The following is an 8,985-nucleotide window of genomic DNA, read 5'->3' as shown; positions in this document are numbered from 1 at the left end:
ACAGTTGTCTTGCCATGCGTCGGGGCTCCTAGAGCTCTCTCTGTGTGTGCAGGAGTGTTCTGCAGCCGACTTTTTGTTCGATTAAATGTGTTGAAGCCACGGGCTGCCTGTGCAAAGTCTTTGAATGTCCCCTCCCTCTTCATTGTGTTTGTTTCAGTGCTGGTCTGAGAGCCCTGATTTCTGGAGCAGAGAGTTGGCAGTCACAGCAAGTGATGACAGAGGCAGTAGTGAGATCGCACCCAGAACCCCAAAGGAGGCTCACATTTCAGGCAGATGAGAGGTCTGCTCAATGCACAAAAGCGCTGATCAGTCGAGTTTAATAATGCTACTCTTCTAAAAAGTCACACTTCTCCACCTGTCTGTCATGTTATTTGATATTTAACATGAAACGTGTTGGATATTTGTGAACTTTTAAACAGCTTGAGGACATTTGGTGGACTAGGAGTCTAACCATACAACTAAAAGTCCAGCACTACTTATTTTATTCGTCATTTTTTTTGTTAGAATAGTAAAGGTTGTTTTTCTACTTGACACGATGGGGTAGGACCGAGCATGGGGATGTTTGCGGAATTGCATCTTGCAATTCAAGGGTTAAGGCAGCATGAAAGAATCCATTCTCGGTTTAATGACCTAGCCTCGCCGGGCGAGGACGACAGGGAACATGCTCTTGACTTGTACTGAATTTGCCAATTAACACCTCCGGTAACAGGCTGCCTCTGAACATCACCAGTGAGGAGAAAGGCGGAGCAACTCTAATGCTTTGTTTTTCAGCCTCTGATCCAGTAATGATGAGGTCTGTGGTTCTTCATATACAGAAAGATATTACGCCTTTTGATAGATGGACTTTTTGCTGTGTCCATTGTTCTGATAAGTTTGAGATTCCCCTCCCTTAACTCATGAGCTGGCTGTGGAGTTGGAAACATTTATTTTCCACACATTTTCCTAGCATAGTTATTGGGCATTCTATTTTTCGCAAACGACCATATGGCCGCATGCCTCTTCAATTAGACACGTGGCTTGTTTCTAAGATACACTGTGCTTGATTAGCTTTGTCCTTTCTTATTGTTGCACTTGAGAACACAAGACAGCAGTCCTCGATAGATTTATCAGGAAAAGATTTTTCTTTTCTTTTTCCTTCTTTCAAGGAGCATCCCCGCTCTAGCCACCCCTTTGGTTTCACACATGCTTATCAGACTCCCAAACAACACCTAGCTCAGGTGTGAATATCAAAATCCCCAGTGAAAATCCAAGTGGGTACTCTCATGTTGTCTTTGGAGTCCTGTTACATCCAGCGGTGGCTTTTGCATTGGGGCCCGAGATACTGCTGGCTAACAGCAACTGCAGAAACACCTTTGGCTAAGTGTAAGGTGGACCTTCTTACACCAAACACTCTTAATGACTGAAGAAAAACCTGCCACCCAGATCTAATTGAAATAAAAAAGAAGCTTAAGAGTGAAGAGTACAGTAGCTGGTTATTGCCCAGTTACAATCACACCATGACACTGTAGTTTCACAATTCATTAGCAGGTACTTTCACAATATACAATAATTGAAAGATGGCTGCATAATTGATAGCAGTTCACACTGCAGGGAAAGTGCTCTGATCCATCTAATGATAGTAATAAAGTGCTGCAGGCTGAAGATGATTCCAATTGAGGTGTGAGCTGTGTACGATTTTGTGATGACAAAGGCCTCGTCCTAGCACTTTGTCAAACATAACAGATACAAAACACCGTGAAGATGTTACTCACATGTATGTCAGCGGAAGTGTGGCGAATCACGAAGGAAATCTTCGGGGTGGTTAGTGGATCAACATGCATATTTTCCTGACCATCTTTGCGTTTGTAAGAGAATGAATGTATTAGGCATGCCACACACTTATTCATTGGTAAAAAGTAGAAATGACTCAATAGGAGCTTAGAGCCATCCAAGCAGGTCAGTTTATATGAGCCATTTCTCAAAGTAGCTGTGGGTATTGTCAAGGTGTGGCCAGTCTATATATTTAGGATGTTGAGCTGGAGAACCTTATATGCATTCCTAATTTCAAAACTAAATTAAATTCAAACTGAACCTGGATGTAAGCAAAGAATCCAACTGCAAATCTAACTTTGCAATCAGACACGCTTTTAAGCCAACCATGGGATAAAAACACGTTTTTGTTACAATGCTCCCCTGGTGCACATCACTAGGTAATGATGGGGCTTGCACTAAAGTAAATAAAAACTTATTTTGAAACTGATAGTATTTAAAAAAAAGCATAACTCTTATAAAGACTGTGCTGCTCTGGACACTGAGCCATGCCTCCCATAGAGCCATGCCTCCCATATAAAAAAACTTCCACCTCCTCATAGAATTCATTATTTATGTACTTAGAATTTTCTAAAAACTTTTAAAGAACTGAATCATGTTTAAATCTCCGTAGCTCAGTACAGGTGCCCCAAAAAGCGCTAGAATTGTAACATAAGTTTGGTTAACAAACTGCAAATATTCACCATGTAACCGCCAGTAGATTAGCAAACTGCTGCACCCATTTCCATGACCACCTTTATGTGCGTAAGAGAATGGGAAGCTTGTTAGAGATGCGACATACAAATCAAGTCATTTATTCAGTGTTAAGAAACCATCTGGCTTGATGGGAGCTGAAAGTCATCCTGGCAGGCCAGTTTCCCTGACTGACACCTCATAGAATTAGTGGGAGGACGGCTTATTTTACCGTCTTTTGCTCAGACTACAGCTTAACGTCTCCCTGTGCTCAAGAAAACATCAGCCAGGATCTAAAGAGAGTCTTCTGCCTCCTTTTACCTCAGTTCCTCATTGCAAATGTTCATCCTATCAGGTTGTTTATTAGTCTTAGGTAGTGAGACATAACACTTTTTGTGTTCTCTTTGTGAAAGCTGTGAAAATGGCACGCCATATGTAATACACTTGCTTGCTGTTGGTCTTGCCAATTCCCCCAAGATTGGTAATTCCTGTGCCAATGCTCACACTCTCTCTTTGTCCTTGTGATTTGATTGGGATTGTTGGATCGTGTTTCTTTTTGTTGCCGTGTCTAGTGATTAGTTGTTAAATCGATGGCACTCAGAGTCCGGTTCAAAATAACCATTTGAACCGGAACATACGTGTTCAGTCATACCTCAGAGATACTGATAAAACTAGCATTTCAAAAAGCAAATAGATGCCTGAAACATATCCAAAGAAAATCAGCGAGGCTTTTTTTTTTACTCACATCTAATTCTGCACTAAAAAAATTGGCTGCATATTTTGTTCACACCTCGTGCAACCTGGGGATAGCAAGCGCTATTCTCCCTCGTCATACCTGTGACAACAACCTGCAAAGTGCTCCCAGTGCCCTAATCTGCAAGGTAGAGACCTGCTGCTGCTGCATGTAGATGTTGTTTTCTTGCTCCTGCGTGTTTTTTTTTTTTTTTTTTTACATTTACACACCCACTAGAATCACAAGGTAATAGAGAATATGAGGCATTCTCACAAGCTATTAATTTTTTTTTCTCTCTCAAAAGCATCTTTGCATCCAGTAGAAAGCTATAAAGACAAACTGATGGTGTTTGATTTAGAAATGGCAGTCAGACAGTGATTTTAGCTCCAACAGATGGCCGGTAGATTGGTTTAAATGAGTAACACCACTGCCTGCTTTAAGAGTTGGCTCAAGTAGTAGAGTAGTGTACTACTGTCATATAATATCTCCTTGTGTGAATGATGATGTCACCACGATAGATGCTGCTGAAGTGGGATCAGACCTACCCGGTGGTGCCTGTAGAGACCTGTTCTGGGAGATCCCTGTCTGGCTGCATTATTCAACAATACTTCTTACTTCTCAAAGGGTGGAAAAGGGACTCTTGAATATTTGAAAGAGAGATTTGATTTTTTATTTACGTGCATGGAAGTGGATTGAAGAAAGAGGGGGGAAAAAATAGAAATAGTGCCAGCCGGTGCAGCCTGGATGGTCACCAAGGCAACTTGCCGAGTTTTGCAAACTGATCTACTGTACGGGACTTCTTGGCTGTATCACTGGGGGACGGTTTGGAAAACTGTGTTACTTCGAGCGCCTTTTGACTGCGACTATGTGTTGACAGATCATTGATCATTTTATTTTCGCAACCATGTGTACCAGTTAGTTAAGCAGGGGAAATGTATCTGATTTTCTTTATGTTTTTGACCGTATCTTACCCAAACCTTGAAGAGTATGGTGCTCAAAGTTGAGCTCATGAAATTTTTATTAAATGAAACAATTTCATACCTCAAAAGAACTTCCCAAATTTTGGGACAATGAAAGACACTGTTGAAGCATTGACTAGCATATATACTAATACTAGGCACCATCATTTGTTTTTCACCCTTTGACATAAAAGAAGAGAATACTTTGCAAGTTATTAAACAACTTAGAAAGCTCGGATAACCAAGCCCTTTATTTCTAAACGTTTAACTTTTAACAGCATTTAAGGCAAATAGAAGCACTCTGTACGTTTATTATTTCCAAAAACTTCAAATCAAACCTAGAACAAATGCAAAAGACCAGGGATAAAGACATTTTTTGATACATGTCTTGTGGATAAATAAAATACAAGCATTTAAGCCATAAAGGCTTTTATATTTGGTGGATAAGAGTGAAAAATTAGTTTCCAAAAGAGCAACAATATTTTGTGGGGATGCCTTAATGCAGGTGGGACTGGTGCATGTTATGAAATAGTTATCATCCAAAGAAAATTGCATGATGTCAAAATTGTGCAAAAAAAAAAAAAAAAAATCAAGACATCAGACTGGAATTTTTATTTTGTTGCATATAGATCTTAGGAGTTGATCTTGACCTTGATCATACCGTCAAAGTGGCTAAAGGCCAACATGGTCAATGGTTAAGAACAGCTATTATCCAATCTTACAAGGTATGTTTAAGCAGGTGGGCCTAAAAACATGACTTATTTATCAGGTAATTTACTTAGACAAACTTTATTGTCATCTTGTATACACAGTGTGTATACAAAACAACATTTAGGTGCATACAGGTTTTTAACAATGAATGAACAGCTTACAACATCGAAATTAACAATTAACAAAGAAACAAAGACATTTTTGCACATTTTGGAATTTAAGAAAACTAAAAATATATACTTACTTTAAAACAATCCTACTTATTATTTTGGAATATAGTGTTAATGTGTGTTATCTAAGCCTAATTTTGCAGTAACAATTAAGCAATTTGTGAATATTTCCTTTAATGGTTTTGGGACTGTTTGGGTAACCAACAAAAAAAATGGACGAGATGGATACCAATTCTGTTTAAAGCTTTCTGTGGAACCTAGAAAAATGTGAAAAACCTTTGTTTTTGGGTTTTTGCAGCAGACACACACGGATCAGTTATTCTGCTTATGCTAAATTACAAATTTTCTGGAATGCGCAGCCTGTCTTCTCAGATTAAATGAATCAATATTTCAGTTGCAACATAAGAAAATAAATCTGCTTATTGATAACATAGCAGACATTGTGGCAGACAGCAATCGCCTATTGTCAAGTCGGTGGCGCACAAACATGGCTGCCGAACCACTGCTCAGATCCTGATGAGCCAAGCTGAGTATTGATCCATCTGGCTCTGAAGACACTGTCATGTCACCTTTGCATTTAAGTGTTATCTCGTCAGCTTCAAATGATCTAGCTGTCAGATCTGGAACAACCCGGCCTGTGTGATGTTGCTTTGTTCCTAACGCCCAGCTGTTTAAGCAGCAGAATGTGCCAGCAGGGTATTAGTCTAATATTTATGGTGTTTTATATATGCTAGAAGGAGTCTGATCTACTATAATGCGATGCTACACTTACATATGTCTTCATAATTTGACATAATGTGCGTCTGTGCAACTATGTCAGCAATATTTCTGCATCATGCCAAACAGTTGCCACTTAAAGCAACAGTTTCTGTTCATTTTCATCTTAATCTTATTCATTTTCAGCTGTTTTTGAGTATCATCCATTCTAAGGGATAATTAAACAGACAGCTCAGAGTGAAGCATAGCAGCTGCACAAAACAAGTGCAAATTGCTTTAAATTTAATTCTCTTTTTCCTCCTGCAACAGATGTGATTCAGAGATAAAATGTGGCAATCCTGCCTCTTGATGAAAGGTCTCAAACTCACCCAGTCAAAGTGTGGAAATGGTTAAAAAGTGAAGCAAATTCCATCAGAGTTGAGCTTGGTTTTATGTTTAGTCTCACATTTCAGTTTTGCTATTTTCTCTGCCGTTTTGCATGTAATGACTTATTCTTCAATGAATGTTTTTACAGCACATTTAATTTTATTTTATTTTGTCGAGGTTTTTAATCCTCAGTGATAATTTTGAGCTGCTTTAAAACTAATGATTGGATGTCACAGTGGTCTACATGACAAAAAGGCAGTGTGTTATGTCAAAGAGAAATTATTTAGCAATCTAGTTTTCATTCTCTTTCACATTGCAGTTTATGGAGTTTTTTTCTTAAACATTAATTCCCTACAATTAAAATTGTAATTCTGAAAACTGAATTATCACAAAAAACAATAAAATATATGTTCTATGACAATACATGTAAAGTCAATTTACAATAATGCATTTTTTATATAATGTTTATATGATACATATTATCTGAGATATTCAAGTTATTCCATTATAATTGGCATAGTGTTATTCTATTAGGAATAAATGTAAATGTTTCTTATAAGAGAAAACATCTGTGATGACAGAAAATTATTTTGATATTTGTTTAGTCTAATGTACAATTGATTGTTCAGAAAGTTTTCAAAAACGAAACTGCTTTGTGGCATCCCTCCTTGTTGCAGACATATAGATGTGAGCCGTGGCGACGTACATCATGACACATTTATTTTTCCTCTCAACTTGGAACATAGTTCTCTTCCCTGTAGAATTCAGAACTGATCATTAACCTTTCCTTTGGTTCCTTCCCTTGCCTGGTCACATTTCCTCTCTATTTGGTTCCTGGCCCCATATGCCACTTTCCTATTTCCTGCCTGTAGACAGCAGGGAGTAGCTCTATTATCACCTTCCTAGAGCTGTCTTTGAATGTGAGAGGCAATTCCATTTCACTCAGCCATGGGGAGGAGGAGGAGGACGAGGAGGAGGAGAAGGTGGAGGAGGAAGAAAAAAAAAGCAGAGCACACAGAAATTGGTTTAGGTTTACTTCTTATTGCCGACTGTAAGACTATTTTGTTTTGCAGCCTTTATTTCAAAGACACAATGCAGAGCCTGTTGTTGATGTCTAGGCTCTTTGTGGTTTATTTTCAAGTAAGAGCAAAGGTTAACTGTCATGGATCATGTCTGGTTGTTGTGCGAATCCTTTATCACATTTAGAAGCCATCTTTTGAAATATTAACAGTCTTAAAGCAGCTATATTACATGGCCGTGAAGCTGTGCTAAACATAGCTAAGATGCTTTTGCTCTCGAGTGTGCTCAGCTTACTGCATTTTGCGACATTTTACTTGTGTTATTTTTGGGCTCCCCCTCAGTCCAATACCGGCTTTTTTCAGCATCCGAGTTCTTCTTGGAATGGAGGGGATCTTGACAATATTGCTCCTGGATAAATTAAACATGAGTTACGCAGAGTGATAATCTGTGGGCCTCTCTTTTCACACTGCATTCCCAATGAGCTGCGTGTTGGCCTGGTGTTGTTGCCTGTGATTTTAATGAAGATTATTCTTGTAACACGACTGTCGCCTGTTTGCTCCTATTCTTCCCCAAATATCTTTTTTTTTTTACAGACTGAGTTTTTTTTTTTTTTTGTTCTTTATCAAGTGATCTGTGCAGTTTGGCTGTTTATTTTTAAGACTGTTTCGATTACAGGTCAATGGCCTGTTTGTTACAGATTTGTAATTAAGATACTTAGGAAATGAATCAGATAACCGCTTTCTGTCTTGCTGCTTTTGGACTAAAGATTCATCTTCAAACTCACCAATCAAACATAAACTGCCAGACACAGCTGTGACTTTGTAATTTGCATTTATTTTCTCTTTGTACACTGTAAAAAAATGCTGCAAAAACTTCCGGCTGGACTGTGCCGTAAACTGGCAGTTTCATAGACAGAGCTCTTCTGTAAATAAAAATGCTTTTAATAAGAATGAGGAGTTATATAGGTATGCTAGAATGAGTGCATTACTGTACTTTGAATGCACGGACAACATGTAGTTGGTGCTAAAGCTGCAAATTTTCACCAGTTAAGTGTTTGTTTAATTTAAATCTTTTTATTCTGTTTTCTACAACTTGCAGTATTTTTCCATTTAAACTGTAGTGGAATTAGGTTAAAACAATGTGTCAACTGTATCAGTCACTGGCTGTTAACCCTAGTTATTATTTTACTGTAAATTTCAGAGTGTTGAAGGTTAAATCCATGTCCAAAAGCAAGATTAGATAGTAGGGAGGGTAATTAATTGCATTTGCAATGTAATTGCATTTTAACAAAACATTAATTTCAAATCGCAAAGGCGCTGATTTTAATAACACTATATTTAACAAGAGTTAGACATTAAATTTCTCCCTTAAGCCATTTAAGTAGTGATTAATCGCTTGAAGTGGGTTTATCGCCACGCAGGAAGGGTGAGAGATTTGCAGCTAGCTTATAGATCCAGGCATGGAAGTAGAAGTAAATACCTTCAGTTAAGTCCTTTAACAATGGACTCTGGGTAAGCAAGCTTTCAAAAAATAAAAGCCTGGGGTGAATCATCTACAACATTGGGGTTAGTGCAAAGAAAATCGAAATAAAATTGTAATTGCAATCTAGAATTTTGGCAAAATCGCTCAGCCCTATTATATCATAATCTGGCTATTTTTATAATATTTTATAATAAAATTTGTTTGATCATTTGAAATTCTTAATTATGACAAGAGCAGGAAAAAAAAACATTGAACAAATCAGTACCATCCATCCATCCATCCATCCATCCATCCATCCATCCATCCATCCATCCATCCATCCATCCATCCATCCATCCATCCATCC

Source organism: Cyprinodon variegatus, unplaced genomic scaffold, assembly GCF_000732505.1.
Source record: "Cyprinodon variegatus isolate N-32 unplaced genomic scaffold, C_variegatus-1.0 Scaffold46, whole genome shotgun sequence".
NCBI classification, from domain to species: Eukaryota; Metazoa; Chordata; class Actinopteri; order Cyprinodontiformes; family Cyprinodontidae; genus Cyprinodon; species Cyprinodon variegatus.
Note: the sequence above shows the minus strand (reverse complement) of the source record.